At 42.4% G+C, this 23132-nt stretch overlaps 1 pseudogene across 1 annotated transcript in view; it reads right to left on the bottom strand.

The window, feature by feature from the left end:
• Positions 1-920: 920 nt before the first annotated feature.
• Positions 921-23132, bottom strand: part of LOC101962254 (transmembrane protein 132B-like) — a 62738-nt pseudogene continuing 40526 nt past the window's right edge. The window contains exons 6-9 of the transcript XR_013434903.1: positions 14315-14519; positions 8793-9063; positions 6873-7013; positions 921-6178 (exon numbers count right to left, since the gene is read on the bottom strand). The product of XR_013434903.1 is annotated as a transmembrane protein 132B-like (transcript). The remainder of the gene's footprint in view (positions 6179-6872; positions 7014-8792; positions 9064-14314; positions 14520-23132) is intronic.

Here is a 23132-nt window from a genome sequence, read left to right as displayed (position 1 = left end):
AAAGAGGCTTTTAAAGCTGTTAGTGGGTAACAATTACCCAAGTGCTGAAAAGTAATCCTGATGGGAGTAGGTTTGTACACCTAGCAAAGTTTTTTGGCTCATTTGCTGCCAAATGAGCCAAACATTTTATAAATAAGCAAGAAAGCCTGCTACCTCACAGCCTAGATTTCACAAGCCAGCTACCTCATAGCCTACATTTCCCAAGCCTGCATTTACAGGGGTTTGAAGGGTCTGATGAGAGACCAGGTGTGGCATGAAACATTTATGACATGACAAGTTACTGCCTGAGACACTCATATGCACCCTGAGAACAATGGGTAGTATTTGCCAAAGTGCCAAAGATAACACTGGCAGTTTCAAGAAATGCACTTGCAGCCTTAGGTACTTGGCCAACACACCCACCAGTCCCTCAAATGAACCAGCTACCTCATCTTTGAAGCAGAGGCCCCCACTGTCCTATGTCTCATTTGCATCTCTAGAGCTTCTGTCTGGATCCTCAGCACCCAGGCTGAAGCCCATGCAAAGCTACTGCCCAAATACATCCACAAAACCAAGTCACTGACAAGGGAAAGCCAGAGGGTGGCCAGTTATCACACTACAAAACACCCACTGCACCTTGCACTTTAGGCCTGATTTCAAGGTGGTCTGACCCTCAACAGAGACATGAGAAATGAGTCCTCTTTGTAAGACATCTGGAAAGTTTCCCCAGCCTGTTAAGAAAACAAATAGGAAAAATTTTAAATCTCAAAGTCATCTTTGACTTTTAGGGAATATTTCGTTTTGGTGTCCATTTTTACGTCATCAAGGATGTTACAATCTCTGACTGAAAAGAAAAATATATGTATCTATAAATATAGCCAATCATATAGAAGTTGAAATTAGAAAAGGAACATGTAGGTAAAATAATGAAACAATTGAAGAATGTTTAAATGTTTATTTTTATGTTAAAAACGATGAATTACCCTGTGGTTAGAATATACCATTATACTGGAAAAGTGAAGTCACTTTATTTCTGAAATACTTCCAGGAAAAAAGGAAAGATCCAAAAGTAATGAAGAGTAAAATCAAAATATTCCAGCAAGTTTCATCAACATTGCCAATACGCGCCACATCCTTTCCAGGCCAGAATTCCTAACTCAATGCATTTCACGATGTCAGGTTCTAATGTTTTTCCCATCATCAGTTGAGATATTTTTGAGTTGGAGGTCTGTACATTTAAATGCTACAGTTTTGCATGCTTTTATTTTTAAAAGTGTTTATTCTGATACACCTCTCAGAGTTTCATTGTAATGTCTATATTACATACAAAAATATCTGATATCCACATTTCAGCATAGCTTTTCCACCATCCAACCTGTCCCTTTACATACAGGTGATGTATGTCACAGAACATTTATGTAATTTTAATTGAGAGGAAGGTTACTAAGTTTATAAACCATCTAAGGTGTCATTTACAGAGAACAGAATGGAGAATTAAGATAGTTTTTAAGATGATTAGAGTAGAAAGCCCAATGGTGCCAGTGGCATGAGGATTCAGATGAAGCCACTCTCAGTGGACTGAATGGATCTTTGCTGATAAAAGTTTTACTATGGTCTCAATTTGCCAATATTAGAAAGATCCCTTTCTAAAAAGCTGATCAATTTACACAAAGGTGAACTTCTTAAAACTTAAAAATCAGCAATTACATATCTCCAGATATGGCAATGGGACAGAAACACCAATCCATGTTTTCACTGCATTCATGTGCATAAACCAAAACTTTCTGTGTAGATATGGAGGATTATTGTAGGGTGGGAATTAACTCTGACCAGTGTGTGCAACAACTAGGAAGGTGATATTCCTTCTCTTGGTACACAGAGTATTCTGGGGTTTGCTGGATCTTTTTCTTCCTCTTCTTGCTCTCTCAAATGCAGCACACCTATGTTTAAAAGCAGGCTTTTTGGTCTGGCAGCTGCTTCTTGGTCCCTGTACTTTGGACTTGAAAGAGGAACACCGGGACCTGGAGAAAATGGCTGCACATCTTCAACTGCTCCAAGCCACGCAGTCCTCAGCTCACATCTCAAGCTCCCTGCCTGTGACCAATGTCCACAGCCTATAGCCCTCTCCAAACACCTGCTGGTTCCTCCCTCAGAAGGAGTCTGAGCAAGCCACTCTATGGGGAAAAAGGGGACTTGGCAGCCCTTAACAACCTGGGGCTAGGTTATTCATTGAGCCCCAGGATATAAATATCTCAACCATGAAAACCCAGAGAATGAAGACAGGTGAAAGCATAGTGACTGGAAACTGGAGTTCAAGGCTTAATAGTTTATGTTGTTCCCGTTTGATTTTGGGTATCTTGAGGTGTAGTGCTTAATAGCTGTGGCTGACTAGCTGGAAAACAAGGTGATCTAACCCATAGTTTATACTCTGAAGTAAATAGGAGCATAAAATACTTCAATGAAAGATGTTCATGCCACATCTGAAAACAACTGTCACTCTTGAGTCCCACTAAATGGTCTACGTTTGACTCTTCAGCTTGAAGCACACACACGTGTACATATGTTTTTGTGAGTGGATATTATATGATAAAAGGCACCCTTTCCCATGACCTTCCATTTGACTTCCTCCATGTTGAACTAACTGAACTCTAATGTGAAGGAGCACAGATGACTCTATGGGCGTTGATTCATGCTGGGTGAGTCTGTGTTGTCCACCAGAAGGTTCTTCAGGATCATGGTCAGCTTCCAGCTCCATTTAGGCTGATCTGGCACAACCCAATACTCCCTGTTTGCTCTCTGCCCCTGCCCCATGTTCCCACCTCAGGAAAGGCTCCAAATTGTATGTTCCTTAGTGATGCTCCCCACGACAATGGCAATTCCTCCCAAACTATGCCCCCACCAAAGTCTTGATGTGCCAGTGGTTGGGAGGCGGCCTGCTGAGTAAACTCCTCACCTTCAATTCACACTCCTCACTTTCAGAAAGGACCTCCATTATTTCTTTGATATTGAAGCTCCAAAAGAAGATAGAACTGAAAACGTCTCCTAGAAGGAGCCAGACTTCCTGGATAGCTTGGCTGTGCATCCATCAGGCATGAACTCTCTTCTGTCCTCACAGTTGTTCTCTGCTACCTTCCCATTAAGCCCTCAGAAAGGCTACTGGCTAACCAGGGAGCTCTTCCTAAAAGGCGCCAGCTGTCCTGCAAACTCCTTTTGCGGTTAAGGCCTAGGTATTCTGCTTCATTCTCCAGTTAAGTTGAAGCTCTCTGCAGTCCCTGGCTTCAGCTCCTAAGCGCCATTTTAAATACTTATAAAACCAATCCAATACCAGCTTCTGAGGTCACCACTATACCACCTGCAATTTCAGCCCTGTCTGTGGCATGCAAGAGAATTAGGAGAAATTTCTGGCTGCTGATTCATTGCTAGAAGAGGCTGAGTTGTCAAGTTCCCATCCATGAGAATCTAAAATAAGAAAGCAACTGAATGAAAACAATCCTCTTTTGAATAGCTCAGCCACTGGGAGTAAGGGTGACTTGCTGCATGTGCCTCCTACTTTGGGCCTTTCAAATTCCATTTCTTAGGGATGCAAATGGCTCAGTTAACTCATAATGAGACAGATTAGTCCAGTGTCTGCTTTTCCATCTATAGCATCTTAATAAATAAAAATGTCACATTTTGCTAATCTGAAATTCTTGCTTTGAGATGATGACTCATGATGATTCTAAATATTTTTATTTAAAAATTATACAAGAATCACTTTTTTCCTCTTAGCACTTTGATTTTTCAATAGCTATAGTTGGTTCATAATAGCTGCTTCTTGGGCTTTGAAACAGCCATTTATTTTTGTGAATTCTGGGGGGAACCCATTGCTTTTCCCACAAATGCACATCTGTTAAGATAGTTATTGTATGGATGATTTATACGTATTGCTAACTTGAAATATCATTTAATTTTCTTTTTTTCTGGCAAAATGGAAAGTTTAATTGGAAGCTATTTCCTGTGCAATTTCCCTTCAGAGCAGATGTAGATGGATTCTACCTTTAGATTCAGTTTGGGTGGTACATTGTGTTGACTACAAAGAACCTGCATAATCACTGCACCCTAGGAGCTTTCTGCCCTCAGCAGTGTACTCCAGGAGCTCCCCAGGATTCTTAGCAAATGGAAGACAAAAATAAATGTGTGTGTTCACAACTTTCCTCCAAGTTGTTTTAAACTTCACATAGAAAAATGTAAACAGATGACCCTCCCTCACTGGATATCAACATTTTAAGCAAAACCCCTGTCTCAGTCATACACAAGAAAGTTCAAAAGCAAAAGGTAGAAAAAGAAAGTGAGAATAAGCTTCTTAGATGCTGTCACTAAAGAAAGAAGTGCTCAAAACTTGAAAAACCTGACATCCTGTATGGAGACCCAGGAAATGACGTGATGTGGCAAATCCCAGGGAATAAAACTTATTTGTAAATCACACAGATCTCAAAGACTGAAATTTCTTCTCTTCATGTTTCAAAAAAAAAATTCCAGAGGTCAAAGGAACAGGTGCAGGTGGAAATGTATATAAAAACACTGAGCAGCACTCCTAACAAATAAAGAAAGCTACATTCAGTCACCTCTCATGTGTGTCCAAACCCAGGCCACAGGCTGTACCTGACCACTGTGCTTTAAAAGGTCTAGGAACAGGAAAATCACCATCCAAATCTCTCCTCACTACACACAGCTATTCGCCCTGAGATGACTAATAATGTCTGTGGAGTCAGATTTACTCTACCTGCACTGAGCTGGTACCAGGCTGTAGGCAAAACTGTTGTCTTAGAATTCCTCTAGTCCCTACATGTAGCTGTTTTAGAGGCATTTCCCAGTTTAAAACCCAGCTGATGTAACTCTCCAGGCCTTTGAAACATGCTTAGAAAGGGCTCCCTCCAGACCTCCACAAACTCAGCTTTGTGAAGTCACCCTATTGCGATCAGACTCACTGCTCCACTGATCAGAAAACAGAAGGCATAAAGGTAAATACAACATAAGAAAGGAGTTTACATCTGGTCCTGCAGTCTTTCCATATAGTCTCTGAAGTCCTGTGAGTCCCCCAGCCCCATGTCCTGGCAGATCCACTTGATGTTCTCATCACTGTCAAACAGGATGGAGTTGGTGTATGGGCCCCCAACCTCGGGGAGGATGGTGGTGTAGGAAGTAAACTTGACCCTCTTTCTCTTTGGGCCAGAAGAGTTTACAGGTTCATTTTTCATATCTTTCTCATAGACAAAGGTCTGAGCAGCTGACTGTGGAAGGGCTTCTGGGAACCTCCATTCAGCAGGAAGTTCCTCTCCTCGAACTGCAGCCCCCTGTCTATCATGGTTGTGCACTCCTCCGAGGGGAGCATGATGTCCACTGGATTCTTCAAACGCTCCACCTCGTTCCCAAGCCAGACCCAGTCATGGGAGTGGGGGATGTTGCCCTGCTCGCTCACCGCAAGCCTTTTGTGTCTGTAATTCCAAGCAAATGCCACACAGTTGATCAGGAATACCAGGATGGCCAGGCAGAAGATGAAGAGCAGAGTGTACATGCCGATCTCCAAGTCCATCAAGCCCCTGGAGGCCACTGTAAGGTCACTAGGGTTACTGGATTCTGGAAACTTCCCCTGGGTGGGGAAGCTGGTGAAGGCGTCTGCACCACCACTCTTGAGCAGCTCCTTGTCCTTCCCCTCCCCAGGCAGTGGCAGGGTTATGTTCCTGTTGGTCCTGTCCTCTGGGCCAGCAGGGCCCCCACGCTGGAGCCACTCCTGGACTGCTCTATCCTGGCTCCCTTCCCGCTCTATGGAGTTGCTCAGGTGATCTTTGTATTCCGGGTTCACGCCCTCAATGTCATTGCTGCCTCCTCAGTGCTCCTCCTCGATGCCTAGTGCAAACCTGACCTTGACACTTCCTTTACTCACAGCAAGAACACTCTTCCTCTTGGTCTTCTGGCAAGGCTCACTTATCATCATCTCCAACTTTATCAGGGGCCCTTGTCCTTCACCCTCTGCAAACACCACCGGCCACTGGGACTGCAAATTTGGCTGGACAGACACCACCATTTCATCCAATGATGAGACAGTTATGGAAAAATCCTTGGGATCATAAATGTCTAAAGGTGTCACAGAGCCATCACTGAACAAAATCCAAAAACTGACTATGGCTTCCTGAGGGAAACGAAATCAAAGCATGATCAGCTCCCTTCAAATTTACAACATAAGCAAGATTTCCTATATAAATGCTTTTAAGTATATGTAGAAAAAAATCTTCTGTTTTATAATCTTTACCAGTTCTTGTCATGTCTTGAACTGGCATCAATAATCTGCAGGAGCTCCACTGGTATGAGAAATAAATAATAAGCTTTCATAAATGCACTAAAGTGTAAATTAATTTACTGCATGCCATATCAAAGAATTTGACTTTGACCTTTCTAAAAACACTTTGAAAGATCAGGCAATTTATCTGAATCAATTTTAGGTGCAACTAATCAGGCTACTGCTAAAGATAATATCACTTTGAACCTTCTTTATTAGGAAGCCAATGCTGATAAAGCAAAACGCACTCTGGTAAATTTCTTGGTAAACGATAGATTATGAAGTTGGACTACTTGAATGGCCCAGTGCCTCGGTTATCTTTATAAATGATTTGCAACAGCCAGGCACAGTGATGCACACCTGTAATCCTAGCCAACCAGGAGGTTGAGGCAGAAGGATCATGAGTTCAGGGCCAGTCTCAGCAACTTAGCAAGATGCAGTATCAAAAATTACCCATTTTGTTTGGCCAAGGTAAAAAAAACATGGCCCTCAGCTCACAGTCCAACAGCAGACTGTGCCTATCACAGGTTATCCTGCTGGAGAACAAATGGCAGAGGAAATGAGCCTCCATCTCTACACGCTTTTCTAGACCCAATGTGCTGGGGGAGATGCAGGGAGCAGCTCCAAGAAAAGCAAGGGGCTCCACAATGGTGACGCGGTCATCCAGGACAATCACTGTCTTCTCAGCCAGGATGGAGTCAGAGAGAGGTGAGAGGACCTGGGGAGTAAGTGAGAAAGCGCGGTCTCTGCCCACGTGACAATTTCAAGTCCTGGAGCTGGTGGGGCCTCAGGAGACTCTGCAGTGCTCTACAGAGCGCACACAGGAAGACTGCTTACGTAGGTATCCTGCCATTGTCCAATTAAACTTAGCACTTGAAGGAGTTTTATAAAGGTCACCTTAATCTACTTCCTTTCTTGGGATTCATGCCATGATAACAACAGTGTATTTTCTGAGATAAGCTTGTTTTAAGTTAGAGGCAATAACTCAAATTGCCTGCCTTGGTACTCAGCACTCAAAGAGTAGCGCTTTCCCAACAACCGACATTCAGGCTTTGAAAGCAGTGGCCTGTGGTCAACTCTTTTGAAGCAAATGGTGCTCAGCCCTCTTCTGCTCACATCCCTTCCAATGGGCAGGTTAGATGCCTATCTTGGGACAATATGATCACTGTATGGACCACTGTGGGATAACTGGATGAACAGTTAAAGTGGGGCAGGGAATAGTCATGTCCTAAGGAGCCGTTCCTACCACTTTGCCATCTAATGTGCAACCATGGGAGACTGAAACCAGGACAGGAGTATGTCAAAGGCACAATTTCTAGAACAATTTCCCTAAATGTTGACCTTAACCTTCAAACACAATGAGAAAGCACTCTACAATCACACTGTTATATGGCATAGCTGGCTCTTAAACAAGGGTCTTCCAAATTATACAGGAACCCTTAACAGCAGAGTGCGTTCCCCAGCTAGTAGCAGAAGAATTCAGACTCTAAGTGTGAGAAGAACTGAATCCAGCCATTACTGATGAGAGAGGGACCATGTGAGAAGGAATGGAGGTGTCCTCTTAGAGGACAGGGCAACACCTGGCTGACAGTAAGGAAACTGTGATCTCAGTGCTATAACTATAAGAGAGCTAAGTTCTTCCAAGAAACTGAATGAGATTAAAAGCCAATGAGTTCCCAAAACTCCAAGATTAAGGGCCAAGCCCAGCCAGCACCTGGATCTCAGCCTTAGGAACCCTGAGCATAGAACCAGCCCACCCACCAGGACTGTGTACCCACAGAATATAATTTAATAAACTACTGTTGTCTTGAAATGTTAAATTGGTGCTAATATATTACACAGTAATAGACACGAATATAGAATGTTACATATTTAATTCAACTTTGTCGAAAACTAACTTTGGCAACACCTAAAATAAGACATAATTAACTATGAGCAGTAACATTTTAAATTTGCAAAAATAAAACAAGCTGTGACTTTTTTATTTTTATCTTGCCAAAATCAGTTAGAAATTATTTTACTATTACTATGATGAAAATAGAGAGCTTTTAACTATGGATTCTTTGTGATTTATAGCCAAATACATGCTTTAAAAAATCTTTGCCTACTGTTAAAGGTATAATATAGCTAAATGGTTAAATGTCAAGGTTGAGGAGAAATTTGCTTTCAGAGGTTCTACCACTTCCTAGAACAGATTAAAAAAAAAATAGTGTCATATCGGGAAAAGGGTGACTTACATTGTGTGTTTCATTTAGCTTTCTCTGGTAAAAACAGATCAGGCATTTTTCTCAACCCTCTCTAAAATACAAAATGTGTTTAGATTATTAAAATTGGTGAATACTCTATTGCTTCTCATGATTCTGTTACAAGAAGACTCGGTATTTGCACATTTGCACAATCACCCTCACACATGTGCACACCCCTCCATGGCAGCATTTGCCTGCATCATCGGCAGGTACTGGTGTTGGAGAGGTGGCAAAACATGAACCCCCTATACCTGAACAGTGGTGATTCCCGGCTCCCGACCAACCAGGGTCCTGCCATCCTGTAACTGGGCGACTCTGGGCTCCTCCACCTTCATGAACTCTGTCACAAGGTCAGTGATGTCAAACTGCCAGTCTGGGCCCAACATATAGGTCAGCTGACCCAAGTCAGATGACTCAGTCACAAACTGGGTGAAGACGTGCACCAAGGCATGCTGGTACTGCAGGGAGCAGCCTCGCCTCTTCTTCTCCTCTTCCTCCTCGTCTTCACTTTCCCGGGTGGGCCTGAACACAAACAGACTACAACAGAGTAAGCGTCCTTGTTGTGAAGGAGTATCATGTGCCCTTGGTTTAGAGTCCAGTTGACGGTGCAGAGTGAAATAAAGTGGCTTTTCTCAGGCCAAATCTGTTCATCCATTGATTCACTCAACTTTCAGCAGTTAATTCATTCAATACCTTTTCAGCAGTCATCTTGAGCCACACAGGCTGCTTCACACTTAGAAGGTGGACGGCAAATGCACCCTGGCTTCCCTGGTCTACTGCCACAGGAGACTCCAGACCAGACAGACAGAAATGGAGCCTCTGCTCTTTGCCTTCTGGAAACTGGACATCAAAATACAATTCTCCATGTGGGAATGAAGCAAGACGGTGGCTTCTGAAGCAGAAATGCAAGGTCCTGAGACAGAGGAGCTGTCTGGATTCCTGCTTGCACTCAATGTTGGGCCTTGAGCCAGGTGCTCTGCTCTCCCATGGACTCAGGTACCTCATGCTGAAAATGAAAATAAGAATGGATGCCTGTTCCTCCCCTTTGGGAGTATAAAGATCAAGGACCAAGAACATCAAGGTGTGAAGATACTGGGAAAGCCCCTTAGGAACTGCAAAGATAAACCAGGAGCCAGTGGACTGGGCCTGCTCTCATATCCCACTCCTCACTGGCCTGGGCCAGTGGACTCCACAGAAGCAGCTTCCTCCTGCTTAGGCCCTTGGGGTGCCAGAGCGCTCTCCCCTGGCACATCCTGCCATCACCCACAAGTACTGCTCTGGGAGCAAAGCTGCTCGTTTGTTACTGGTAAAACTTGTGAGTGGATCTCTCCTTTCACCCATCCTGGTTTTTGCTTTCCTCCCCCAAAGCTCTGGCCCTTCCTCCAATCCTGGCACATGTTCTCCATCTGTCCACAGCCCACCCTGAGAAATCCTCTGGTTCTGCAATTCCAGAACCTTCCTCTAAAGAAGAACCTCTCCTGTGGCCTCATAGCAGAGGACTTTGATTCATGGCTGTTGCCTAGTCTGCAACCACCAGTGAGGAGAAATACATGAAGGGATGAAATGACAGCAATTCCTATGTACTGCTGTTACAACTACTATGGGCCTAGTCTCCCCACAGTGACAGCTGACTTTACAACAGCCACATGTTTAACTCATTCATTCCTCACAAAACCTGAAGACTGAAGTTGGACTGCTATCCTGATCATGTGGATAAGAAAGAGGCCATGTAACTGATCATGTGCAGAGGCAGGGCCAAGCCCAATCTGGTTGTCCCTGTGTGCGTCCTCACTGGCTCTACAACTAACTTCATCTTTACTGTGGCTGTGACAAAAGGCTCACAGTGGTTAACACATGTTTTACAGTTTAGATCTGAGGCATTCCCAAAAGCTAATGTACGGAACGATGAAAGAATGTTCAGAGGTGAAAAAATCAGATTATGAGTCCTGTGACCTATTAATCCACTGATATGTATTAACTGGTGGTAACTGTAGGCAGTGGGGTGTAGTTGTAGGAGGCAGGTCACTGGGAGTAGGCTTTAGGGCTTTATATTTTGTCCCTGCTGAGTGTGGTGCTCTCTCTGCTTCCTGGTTACCATGTCCTGAGCTGCTTTCTTCCTCCCTGCCCTTCTGACATGATGGTCTGCCTCACCTCTGGCCCAGAGCTATGGAGTCAGCTGACCATGGACTGAACCTCTGATACCATGAGCTGAAATACACTTGTCGTTCTCTATGTTGTTCTTGTCAAGTCTTCTGATCTCAGTGACGCAAACTGACTAAAACATGTGACAACTGCTAACTAGCAGGCTTACATCCAGTTCCATTTGATTTCTGAAATATGTGTTATTCACAATAGGTCAATCTGCCTCCTTGAACCAGCACTGTGACCAGCAATTCCAGTTTCCTGAAGCGAGAGGTAAAGATCTTTATGGGTAAGAGAGATGCCTTCAGAAGGAAAGGGACACAGCATTAAAAACATTGTGACATACTGATAAGTCATTCCCATTCTATTTTTGAGTCCCTCAGAATATATCACCAGCACTGTTTCTGTTCAGTGCTACAAAGTCTTCAAATGCTGTCCTGATACTTAACAAAGACACACAGAGAGACAGCATCTACTCAGAAATTTAAAACATTGTTTTTTGTGTATTAATTTTTTATACAATTTATTTTATAATAAATGATACCATCTGTATTTTTTGTGCTAGTGATGAGAAGTTCCCCTTAATTAAGTGGATAAAACTGAAAAAAGTGCATCATAAAGTATATTTTACACTTCATTAAAAGGTGGCAGTATGATAAAAGTTGTCAGTAAATATGTGAACTTTTAGAAGTTCTGAATTATTGAAACAAAACAGTTCTGTTAGGTTAAGATAAACTGTATTCTATTAATTCTATTAACTTTTAATTTTGAAATAATCACAAATTCACTGAAAGAAAAAAAAGTATGGAGAAATCCCATACACTCATTACCCAGTACTGCAAAGAGACATCTTTGTAATGAGAGGACAATATCAAAACCAAGCAATTGGCCTTGGCACACACAGAGCTCATTCAGATATCACCAACTTTAGAGTCACTTGTGCCTGTATGAATGCATGGGTGTGCAATTTAACCTCCATGCATAACTTATTTGGGCCTGGTAACAAAGTTTGACCACTTGGAAGGCAGGTACCTTAATTCCATTTAGGTTCCTTGGCCTCCCTGCTTTCACAAACAACTGTTTTAAAGACTTCCTCTATGTGCTTTAAGCACCAGACTGATGAGGTCCTAAGTTTTTGTTTCAACCAAATATGATTGTCAAATATAATTTAGGAAATTCATGAATTCAGGAAGACTTCTATCCTATTAAATTTTCACTGATTCTGTCATTCTTTTTTCCTTTTCAAAGTTCCAAATCTTTTTCAGTTATCATTTTCTTTTTCTTTGGAGAAGCTCTGCCAGCCATTCTTTGAGGGTAGGTCTCCTGGAAATAAATTCTGTCTCTCTTCATGTAAGAATGTCTTTATTTCCCCTTCATTCTTGAAGAATACTTTTTTCAGATATAGATTCAGGACTGACAGTTCTTTTGTTTCACCATTGGAAAAATGTGCCACGTCTTTCTGGCCTCCTTGGTCTCAGGTGAGAAATTCATCCTCATTCAAATTAGTGTAATATCTGGATGTTTTTAAGATTCTTCCTTTGTCTTCTAAGTTTCACAAGCTTAATTATGATTTGCCTTGGCATAGATTTCTTTGAATTTGTCACTTTTGTGATTTCCCAACTTTTCAAATCCATAAACTGTGTACTTTTTGTCAAATTTGGGAAGTTTTCAGCCACTATTTCTTCAAATACTATTTCAGCCCTATACCCTTTCCTGTCTCCTCAGATTCTAATTACAGAACTTTAGATCTTTTGTCATTGTTCACAAGTCCCTGAAGCTCTGTTTGCTTGTTCCCAACATACTTCTCTCTTACTCATATTGAGTAAATTTTTTTGTCTGTCTTCCACTGTCTTGATCCTCTAACAGCCCCACTGACAGTTACTCTCTTTTTTAGTTCTATGATTTACATCTTCTTCTTTATGATGAGTACATGTGCTTGCTGAGATTTTCTAATTTTTTTGTTTTGTTTTGTTTTGGGGCTATTTGTATTTCCTCACTGAGAGCTTTGTTTTTTTTTTTCTCCCTGCTTGGTATAACAAGTGATTTTCAATTGCTTCTGCACGTTCTGAATATTATGACAGAAAACCCTAGATCCCACTAACATCTGTTTTAGTAACTTTGTTCCGTTTTAGTGCACAGTGCTGATGGGCTTTTCTGAGCTTTGGCTCTAATGACAACTTGGGCTTGGAGCCCAGGTGATCTGTTTCGGACACCATGGGGTGCCCACTCCTTCCCTGCTAGTTTTGCCCAAAAGGCAGAATGCACAGCCCTAGAAGAGGTGGAGGGTGGGCCAAAATCAAGAAGCCACACAGGCAGTCAGCTCTGAGCCTGTCCTTCGGGTTTCAGGGAAGAGTCTTGAATCCCATCCTCAGCCTCTGCTGAAAGGCCCACTTTTCAGGCCTGTTCCTTTTTATCAGTCCTGCCTCCATTTACCTCTCCTCTTGCATTTTACCATACATAGCAAGAAGACTCCAAGGTGCACACCCATCACCTCCTCAGCCACAGCCAGCTTCACCTGCTTTCCACATACTGGCAGTACCCAGCTCTACTGAGCACTCTGCAGCCTCCTAGCAAGAATCAGCCTTCCTCAATTCCCTCCAGGCCCTCAGTGGCAGCATTCTGAAGTCTAGATTTCTACCAGCCCTGCAGTTGTCTGTGCAGTGAGTGATTTCCCCAGGACGCTCCTCTCACATTCTGAGCGCCATCACCACCTTCCCTGTTGCCACTCAGGCCAACCTTGGCCTTTCCTCTCCAGTTTCTGGCCTTTACTCTGATGAGCAGATGTGAGGGAACAGCCTATCTCTAGGATCTGTCTGGTTGTTGTAGGTTATTTGGATCCTTTTATTGAAGGACTGGGGCCCCCATTTTCTGACTGGTGCACATCCTGAGGCTACTCCCAGCTCCTAAATACTGTCACCCTCTCTCCTTGAAATGTGGCTCAGTCTATCTTCAAAGCCAGCAACACCCTGTCCAAATGTTCACACCTTCAAATCCCTCCTACTTCCACTATGTATTGGCTATGGAGAATGTTCTGCTCTCAAATGGCTTATCTGATGGGTCTGGCCCACCAGGGTACTCTCCATTGATCAGTTGTTTGTAGCTATTTCTGTGAAGTCCCCTCGCCACCCTATCATATCAGTGTTTGGTGATGGGAATCTTGGAGAGCAAGCAGTTCATCTTTAGAATTCTGTCTACTACAGTACGCATCACATCACTGAATTCTTGGGACAACTTTTCAGTAATATTATTCTCAATTCAAATAAAGAAACTGAGGAATGAACAGGTGAATCCACAAGTTCACAGAGCTTTAAGTGGGAAAACCAGGGTTTAAAACTCAGACAGCCTCACTCCAGAGCTCACAGTCTTAATCCCTGCATTGTGTCCATGAGAAATGACCAACATCCACGAGCAGGGAGACTAAGGAAGAGGAACACAAGAATGAACGGGAGTGAGATGGGGATGGAAAACAGCTGAATCAATGCCAGGCCCCATGCTAGGCACACCTATCATCTCACTGAATCCTCACAACTACTCTAAAAGGTGTTAATACTAAAATGTGAGTGAGTCCCAAGTCAGACTCATCTGAACCCCAAGCACAGACCACTGTAACCCACTGTGGTATGGTCCTCACCTTCTGTTGGAGGCCACCAGGATCCTCCAACCCTTGATCTGCTCAGCTCTGTGTCTGAGATCTCAATCTGCAAGGGGAGTTGGGGCGCCCAGACAGTGACTTCCACCTGGGAGGTAAAGTGCTGGTGGGTGAAGTTCACTATTGTGTCCACTTTACTCTTCATTTCCTTCCCATTCATGAAAATGGAGTCACAGTTGTTGGAAACCTTTGGGGAAGAGAGAGAACCATGAGATGCACCAGAAAGAAAACCACAAGCAAAACCTAACAACAGCAAAGCACTTGAGCAGTGACAGCTCTGATATATTAAGACACCAGGATGACCGCAAGAACATGACTCCCGTTAAAGGGTAATTTGTAGGCACTAATTAGTGACAAATACTGATAAACAGACTCCAGAAAAACCATTTTGTTACAAAACTCTGACAAGTAAACCCATAAACGTAATTTAATGGAGTTACACAACCTCTGTTGCTTTTGCGATGTAGTTTTTTTTTTATCTTACCTTTTTTCATGAACTCAAACCACCACCAATAAAACCCCAGGTGCAATTTGTTTCACTCTGGCATCATATTAGAAGATGCACAAAAGGTTTTTGTTATATAAAAACATACTTAAGTCATAAAGAGGATCTTCTGAAAAACCAAGAAAGCTTTGTACTAGATTAAAATCCTGGTAAATCCATGAGGCAAAGCACTCATGAACTGTGCTAGAAACATAGATGCAATTATTTTTGCCCCATTTAACTATAATTTTGCAGAATAGTGGTAAGGATGTAGCATTTTAGCATGATCTTTTGACTCAGCGTTTGGAGGCTCCCCCTTTAATTGATCCACTCACAGATTCAGAATTAGACAATTTAAGGCTCCATTTCAATTCACATCTTCAGGATAAGCAAATAAAATGTTGCTGCCTTGTTCTCCTGGCCCATCAGGAAAATGTATAGATGAGGGAAGGGGAAAGAGTAGGCATCACGTCATGAAGAGGAGACAGAAAATAAACCATCAATTCACAACAGAATCACAAAACTGCAAAGGGGCCACAATCTCATTTTACACATGAAGAAACTGAGGCTACAACATAACTGGCCAGAGGACTGACAACTTTTTTTAACTTAACAAAATAAGCTTATTATCTTGAAGTTCCAGAAGTCAAAAGTCCAAAAATCAATCTTGGTTAAAATTAGCAGAGCTGGGTCTAGGAATGTGGCTCAAGTGGTAGCGCACTTGCCTAGCATGCATGAGCCACTGGTTTTGATTCTCAGTACCACATAAAAAATAAATAAATAAATAAAGATATTGTGTCCACCTAAAAAAAAAAAAATTAGCAGAGCTGTTGTATCAGACTGCTGCTGGCAAGCCTCACAACTCAACCAGTGATGGCATCACACAGCCAGTCTGACAAGCCACCAACTAGAACTTGACACTTCCCTTCCTCCTCTCTTCACCTCGATCTGGAGCTGCAGCTCAGACCTCTGCTCCAGGCCTCAGATCCAGGAGCCCAATTGCCTGCTAAGCATCATCAGGTGATTGGCTCAAGAGTGACATCAGAAATACCAAATTCCACACCTAGGGAAAACCTCCAAGTTATGTGAGACAAATTACCACCCTCCCCTGCAAAATGGTACTAATATAAATGTGCTCCCTGAGGAGGAAGAGGAGGCCTCCAACCACCCACCAATTAGGTTTCTGGATGTAATAGTTCACCGTAAATTCAAACCAAATCCTCACCCTTCATCCCAGTCACAGAGAAAGAACCTTGTCATTTCCACTTCACAACATCAGCATCATCTTAGGGAATATATAAGTGTATTTCATTTAGGCCCCTAACTAGAAAATCAGCTGAAATCACAGTGACCCTGACTGAGTAACCCTGGTCCACAAAGCAATGCAGAGGCAGCCAGAGAGCAACTGTGTCATTTTGGAGTCCCCTTCTGCCCTGTCAGAATGGAGTAGTCCAAAGTCCCCTTCTCTCCAGAATCTGCTCTTCTGAGCAACAAATCTGCCCTGGCATCACAGTGGGTTATTTGTGAAGTACTTTGTGTTGATGTTGTTGTTGCTCATGTGGCTATTCTTATTGAGTATTTTCAGTTCCTGTATATTTCACATAGTAACTTTCTGTCACATTAATTATTTGCAAAAATTTTCCCCCGTTCTGCAGGCTGTCTCTTCCCTCTATGGCAAGTTTGCTGCATAGAAGCTTCTCAGTTTGACTAATCCTATTTGTCTATTTTTACTTTTATTCCCTGTATTTTGGGGGTCTTATGAAAAATGTCATTGCCTATACCAATGTCACAAGACATTGGTTCCTTCTTGTGGTTTCACAGTTTCAGATTTTACATTTGAGTTTCTTACCCATTCTGTTCTCATTGTCATTTTTTGTTGTTGTTTGTGTTATGGGGGATGAAACCAGGGCCTCCCACATGCCAGGCAAGTGCTTTACCACTGAGCTACAACCCCAGTCCTCAAGTTTATTTTCATACCAAGAAATAGAGGTCAAATTTAAATCTCCTCCTAGTGAATATCCAGTTTTTCCAGCACTATTTATTGAAGACATTCTCCTTTCTCCAACATATGTTTTTGGCACCTTTGTTGAGAATCATTTGCCTGTAAGTACATAGGGTTATTTCTGAATCTATTCTGTTCCACTGGTCTGCATGTCTATTTTTAAAGGGATAAATTCAAATGGCCTACAAATTCATGGGAAAAAAATCCCTCAATTTAATTAGCCATCAGGGCCATAAGACTCAAAAAATACTATCTCACCAAAGTTAGAGTGGTCATAACCAAAATGAAAACAAAAAACAAATGAGGGCAAGAATGTGAGTGGGTGGGCACGTAAACTAATACAGTCATATGGAGATCAGATGGAGGCACTAAAAATAGATCTACTATATAATCCACTTCTGGGTATATCTCCAAAGTAAATGATATCAGCATATTAAAGAGATACCTGCCACCCACATTCATGGATGCACTGTTCACAGTAGCTGATATGGAATCAACCCAGATGCCATCAGTGGATGAAAGGATAAAGAAGCTGTGCTATATACACACAGTTGTATATAATGGAATATTATTCAGCCACAAAAGAATGATATTTCATCATTTACAGCAAAGAGGGTGGAATTAGAGTGTATTACATTAAGAGAAATAAGTCAACTCCATGTTTTTATACATGTATGTTTTTAAAAGTTAATCTAAATGTTTAACAGTGATTATTAGAGGCTGAGAAGTGTTGAGGGGTGGGTAGTAGGAGACTGGATAATGTGAACCAAAAGAGTTAGATAGCAGTAATAAGTTCTGGCGCTCTACAAAAGAGTTAGGGGACAAGTCTTTGCAATGACCTATTATGTTTTATGTCTAACCAGAGAGAAAAGGTCAAAGGCCCCAATTATAAGGCAGTTAGAAGAAAATGGAAATATTAATTGTCCTGATTTGATCAGTAACCACTGTATACATGTATTGAAATATCACACTGTGGCCCATAAACATGTACAATTATTGTGTTCATTTAAAGTTTGAAATGTTTGAGATGAAATGTTAACTACCCTGATTTGAACATTATGTTCTCTTTGTAAGCATAAATTATCACACAGTACCCATGAATTTATAGAATTAAAATAATACTGTTTTTTAAAGATGGTTCAGCCGATAACCAAAAATACAAGGAACAATAAATGTTGGCAAGAATGTGGGGGAAAAGGCACACTCATACATTCCTGATGGGGCTGCAAATTGGTGCAACCACTACAGAAAGCAGTATGGAGATTCCTCAGAAAACTTAGAATGGAACCACCATTTGACCCAGCTATCCCACTCTTTGGTTTATACCCAAAGGACTTAAAATCAGCATACTACAGTGATGCAGTCACATCAATGTTTATAATAGCACAATTCATAATAGCTAAACTATGGAACCAACCTAGGTAGGTACCCTTCAACAGATTAACAGATAAAGAGTAGGGCATGGAAACATAACAGAATATCACTCAGCTTAAAGAATAATAAAAGTATGGCCTTTGCTGATAAATGGATGGAACTGGAGAATATCATGCTAAGAAAAATAAGCCAATCCCAAAAAACCAAAGGTTGAATGTTTTCTCTGATATTCGGATGCTAGTTCACAATAAGGGGGTGGGGGTGGGGGTTAGGGAAGAATGGAGGTACTTGGATTAGTACAGAGGGGAGTGAAGAGGGGAGAGGGTGTAGGGGCAAGAAGGATAGTAGAATGAATCAAACATTATAACCCCATGTGCATATATTACATGACTATATAACTCTACCTCATGTTCAACCAGAAGAATGAGAAGATATAAACCATTTATGTATGATGTGTTCTACTATCATGTATAACTAATTAGAACAAATTTTAAAAATTTCTTTAAAAGATGATAGTAGACAGTGGAGCTAACAAGTCTCTCGGCCCCATCATTATAGTTTGAGGTGAAAAGGGCATTTCTTTGATTCTTCAAATTATAGGAAAAAAGAATAATTTCCCATTTTCTCTGCTTTACTTTTTTAAAGGGGAGAAAATGAAGAGCAAAAAAAAAATCAGCTATTTTGGGGAGCATGAATGAAGAACTTAAATCTGCATTATTGTGCCCAGGAAAGGGAACAATCAGAATATGATTTCTATTTAGAGCAGAAAAATGGAATGGAGGGTTCATGCTCTTACTTCAAAATTCCTTGATGCTGACTCAAAGTTAAACCTGGCTGCCATCCATTTAGATACTTAGGAATGGTTACAGAATTCCTAATACAAAGCAAACCCTCTTCCCATGGGAGCACTACACTGGGGCAAGTGGAGGTTCAAGAACAGTTCCTCTGGAGCAAAAGAATGTAATCTGCCCATGCCTTGCAGACCAATCCTTTGGTTCTCTATCAATCAGAAGGCTGCAGTGCACATATTAGGAGGTTCCTTTCTGCCCTCACCTTCTCCCTAATGCAAGTAGTTGTCACCGATTGCTGGGACTTTCCCAATCCTACCTTTTAGAGTACAGACCAAAACTCTCCTACATTTATGAAAAATTCTGGTTCTTCTTTGTCAACTGCTTCCCACCCACAACTAATTCCATTTTGGATCACTCTGAACCACATCTCACTGCCAGGAACACTTCATCTTTGGAAACCATGAGAGTTTTTTTTTCTGTCATTACAATTGAAATCATAATGCAGTGATTCTGTACCCTTTCAGAGCATGTGCAGATTTAACCCTGCCTTGTATTTCAGGAATCGATGTACAACTGAAATGGACAAAATAATTAATTATTTAAAAATGTAAAAGAGTGAAAGAATTTAGCAGTTCTTTATGTTACTATCATTTTTCTCTTCAAGGATATAAATACCCTTTAAAAATGTATGTTCTCCATCCTTGTGTGATTCAACTAAAATAGCTCATTTAATATGGCTTATCATATTGAGTGCTAACATCTGAATACATGAAAACATACAGGGGCCATATCAGATATACAAAAAACAGAGTTCCCCACTCCACGGATTCACCAATTTACAGTTGGCCCTGTTACTTATGGGTTCTGTATCTGTAAATTCACGCTTTCTAAAAATTATTTGTAACCCCAAAAGCAACATTCAGAGGACTTTTGGGGTGACTGGTGGAAACATAGACTGCACCGAAAACTCTTGAGTCACCTGTCCCACGCACACACCCCCAACTGAGTGCTCCCTGTCACTTTACCACAACTTCCAACAGGACCACCGCCTGCGGGGCAGCTCGCCTTTGCCCAGGGCCTCAGTGCCGGCCCTTCCTGCCGCTCCACACAACAAGCCCCACTGTTACTCCCTGAGGGGTCCGGATGCTCACTTCACCTGTCCAGAATCCAGGCACAAAAAGGCTGCCATATGCTCAGTTTCGTGAGGGGGTCAGAGAGGACCACGCCCGGCGCTACCCAGGGGCTGAGGCTGCACAGAGGCAACTGATCCCCTGAGGCGTAGGACTGCTTCCCCACTCACAGGCAGCGATCTCGCCCGCGTCCTGCCACCGCTTTTCCCCATGTGGACCGTGACTGCAGACCTGGGGGTCACACAGGCAGGACCCCACCGGCCACTCACCACACAGCAGCCCTCGGCCCACACCTCCTGGGTTCTAACACCACTATGGCGTCCTTTCTCTTCAGGAGACCACGGCGCTCCGCCCACCTCGGCCTTGCTGCCCCTCCACTGATTGGCTAGGAAGAGGCACGTGGTACGACCCTGGCCAATGCCGAGTGAGAAGCCCGCTAGGGATTCTGGGAAAGGGCTCCTTCACAGAGACACTCCAGAAGTGACACATCCTTCCACCCGATGTTGTCTCATGGAAATGCAGGAGGATTGCCCCAGGCTCCAAGAACCTCCAGGGAGCTGGCCAGAGCCTGGACCGGCTCTGCCGAAAGGGCAGACTTGGAAACCTTCACCGTTGTGAAGAACATGTTCATGGTCACCACTAAGATCATGCCAAAGACCCCAGCTCAAGGGCCACTGCTCAGAGAGCCTCCCTTTAGGCTTGTCCACTCCAAACTTCCTGTACCCTTCTGGTGTCCCTCTCCATCTATGTTACTCCACATTCCTCTAATATGCTGTGCGTGCCCCTGAGTACACACTACATGATTTCCTTATGCTTGGTATTGTTGCATGATTTACATTGTGTAGATTGCACCAGATTGCTCTGTTATGCTACATCATTTCCTTCTCAGTATCTATTCTTGGAATGCTCCTGGTTGATTCCTATCCCTGGACTCCACCTGAAAGTAATCTGCCTGTGGATGTGGACCTGTCTCCTCTTCACTCCTCTGGCACAGTGCAGGGCGCTTGGGAAGCATTCAATAAGTAGATGCTGAATTTGTGACCAGGTCACAACCAGTTCTTCTGGGACCTGTTCCTCCCAGACATCACCAAAAGCAGTGTGTGTCTTGGTGAAAGGGAAACAGGGGCACTTAAACGAGGTCTCATGCTGATGGCATAAAGAAAAATGAAAGTAATTTCAAAGGTCATTAGAGAAAACACAGTGAGAAGACACAAAGTAGGTAAGAAAACACAAAGCTGTTACTCGTATGACCTTGGAGTCCCAGGGGTCAATTTGGCCTTTTTACTAGGAACTGAGATCCATATATATGAAATTACACAGAGTACATGTGTATTGGGGCAGACGAATTTTAGGAGATAAATGATGAGATAAAAATCAGAGTCAGATTTCCATCATTTTTCTAAATGATACATTCAAGGCTGTCTGAGCCCCAAGAGGAACATTGAAAACCAAATGCTATCAATCCTAATATAAGAAGAACTGAGGACAGGATTGGAAACAGACAACTTGTGTCACATTAATCTATAAGCATGTGTAAAATGGCTTGTAAATGTCATCTTAGGAAACTTGCCTTTAGAGGTTAATATTTTTACTGTCAAATTACACTTTTGCAACTACATTAGTCATGAATAAAAGAGACCAAAGGGGACTCACCAGATGTAAAGATATCTCCTTGGGGATCTTGTAATGAAAAGGGTCCAGGAACGTCGGAGGAAGAGACCACCAAGAGACAGGCTCATGATACAGCAAAAGGGAGTTTATTGAGGATCCAATCTAGCGCACTGGGGCTCCGTGCTCACTCAACAAGGGAGAGCGGCCCAGAGCCCCGAGCAGGGATTGAGCAGTGCTTAAGTACACTTTTTTAGGGAGGGCAGGAGCTTTACATATGTCATGGTCCCCTTTAACAAATCATCATACACCATGGGAAAATCAAACAACAACTCTCAAACATGATTAGCACATTCATTGGCGGGAACAGGTCGGGTGGGAGTGATAGGTTATTCCTAAGGAGGGGATACATTCAAACTGATTGGTTTGGGCCCTGAATGCCTACGTGCCAAACTGCACAGAGTCCAGGTTATTTAAAAACTAAATGGTCAGTAGCGGGCATTGTCTTAACTGCCTCAGGAATTTCAGGTTCTGTGTGCAGTTCAGAAACTTTACAATACCTAGTCCTTTACATTTTAACTCAGGCTTTGCAGCTTAGAAACTTTACCCTTTCAGTAAGACATAATTTGCTTCATTTTCTGTTTAGGAAAGCAACAAGAATTTCATCTGCATTACCAGTCCTATATGTTTGCCAAATTGTCGACCCATTGGTTAGAGATGGGAGACTGTGCATTAAACCTCTTCCTTACGACACCTCCTCCAACCCAAGAACTGTGCCACTAAGTTAGAAGGAAAGAATACTACAGAATCAGGTAGTATGTTGCTCACAAAATTCACAGAATATATTGAAATTTTATACCAAAACAGACGAAAAGAAAAACCTAGTCAATTGAAATCTGAACCAAACACTTTGTATATACTACTGTTTAGCAAAGTATACTCTAAGGTACAATAGATCCCAAACTATTTAATTTACCTTGAATTTTTGCCAAAAAAAAAAAAGGAATAATAGTAGCTATCATGAATTTTTATTACATAACAATTATTTTCAAAGATTTACTTAGAATCATACCAATTAGACTCTCCAAATATTCTGTATATGAGGTGTTTTGTCCCTATGTTACAGATGGGGAAACTGAGGCCCAGGTTAGGCTGCTTCTCCAGTGATCACAACGGGCAGATGCAGAGTGTGGTTTCACACTGGGGTCTGTATCAGAGGCCTCCTAGGTACAGTGTGTTGCTGCCTTGCTGCACCCCACACAAGGAAAACGTGGCCTTGCCTCCAGAGGACCATAGGCTGATGGCAAAAGGCAAGACCTAAATGCACACATGGGGTACCTTTAATCAACCTTGCTGAGATATAATTTATAATTAATATGGTGCATATGTTTAAAGGGTACAGTCCTATGAA

The sequence above is a fragment of the Ictidomys tridecemlineatus genome, chromosome 2, assembly GCF_052094955.1.
Source record: "Ictidomys tridecemlineatus isolate mIctTri1 chromosome 2, mIctTri1.hap1, whole genome shotgun sequence".
NCBI classification, from domain to species: domain Eukaryota; kingdom Metazoa; phylum Chordata; class Mammalia; order Rodentia; family Sciuridae; genus Ictidomys; species Ictidomys tridecemlineatus.
This window is presented reverse-complemented; position numbering and strand designations above follow the sequence as displayed.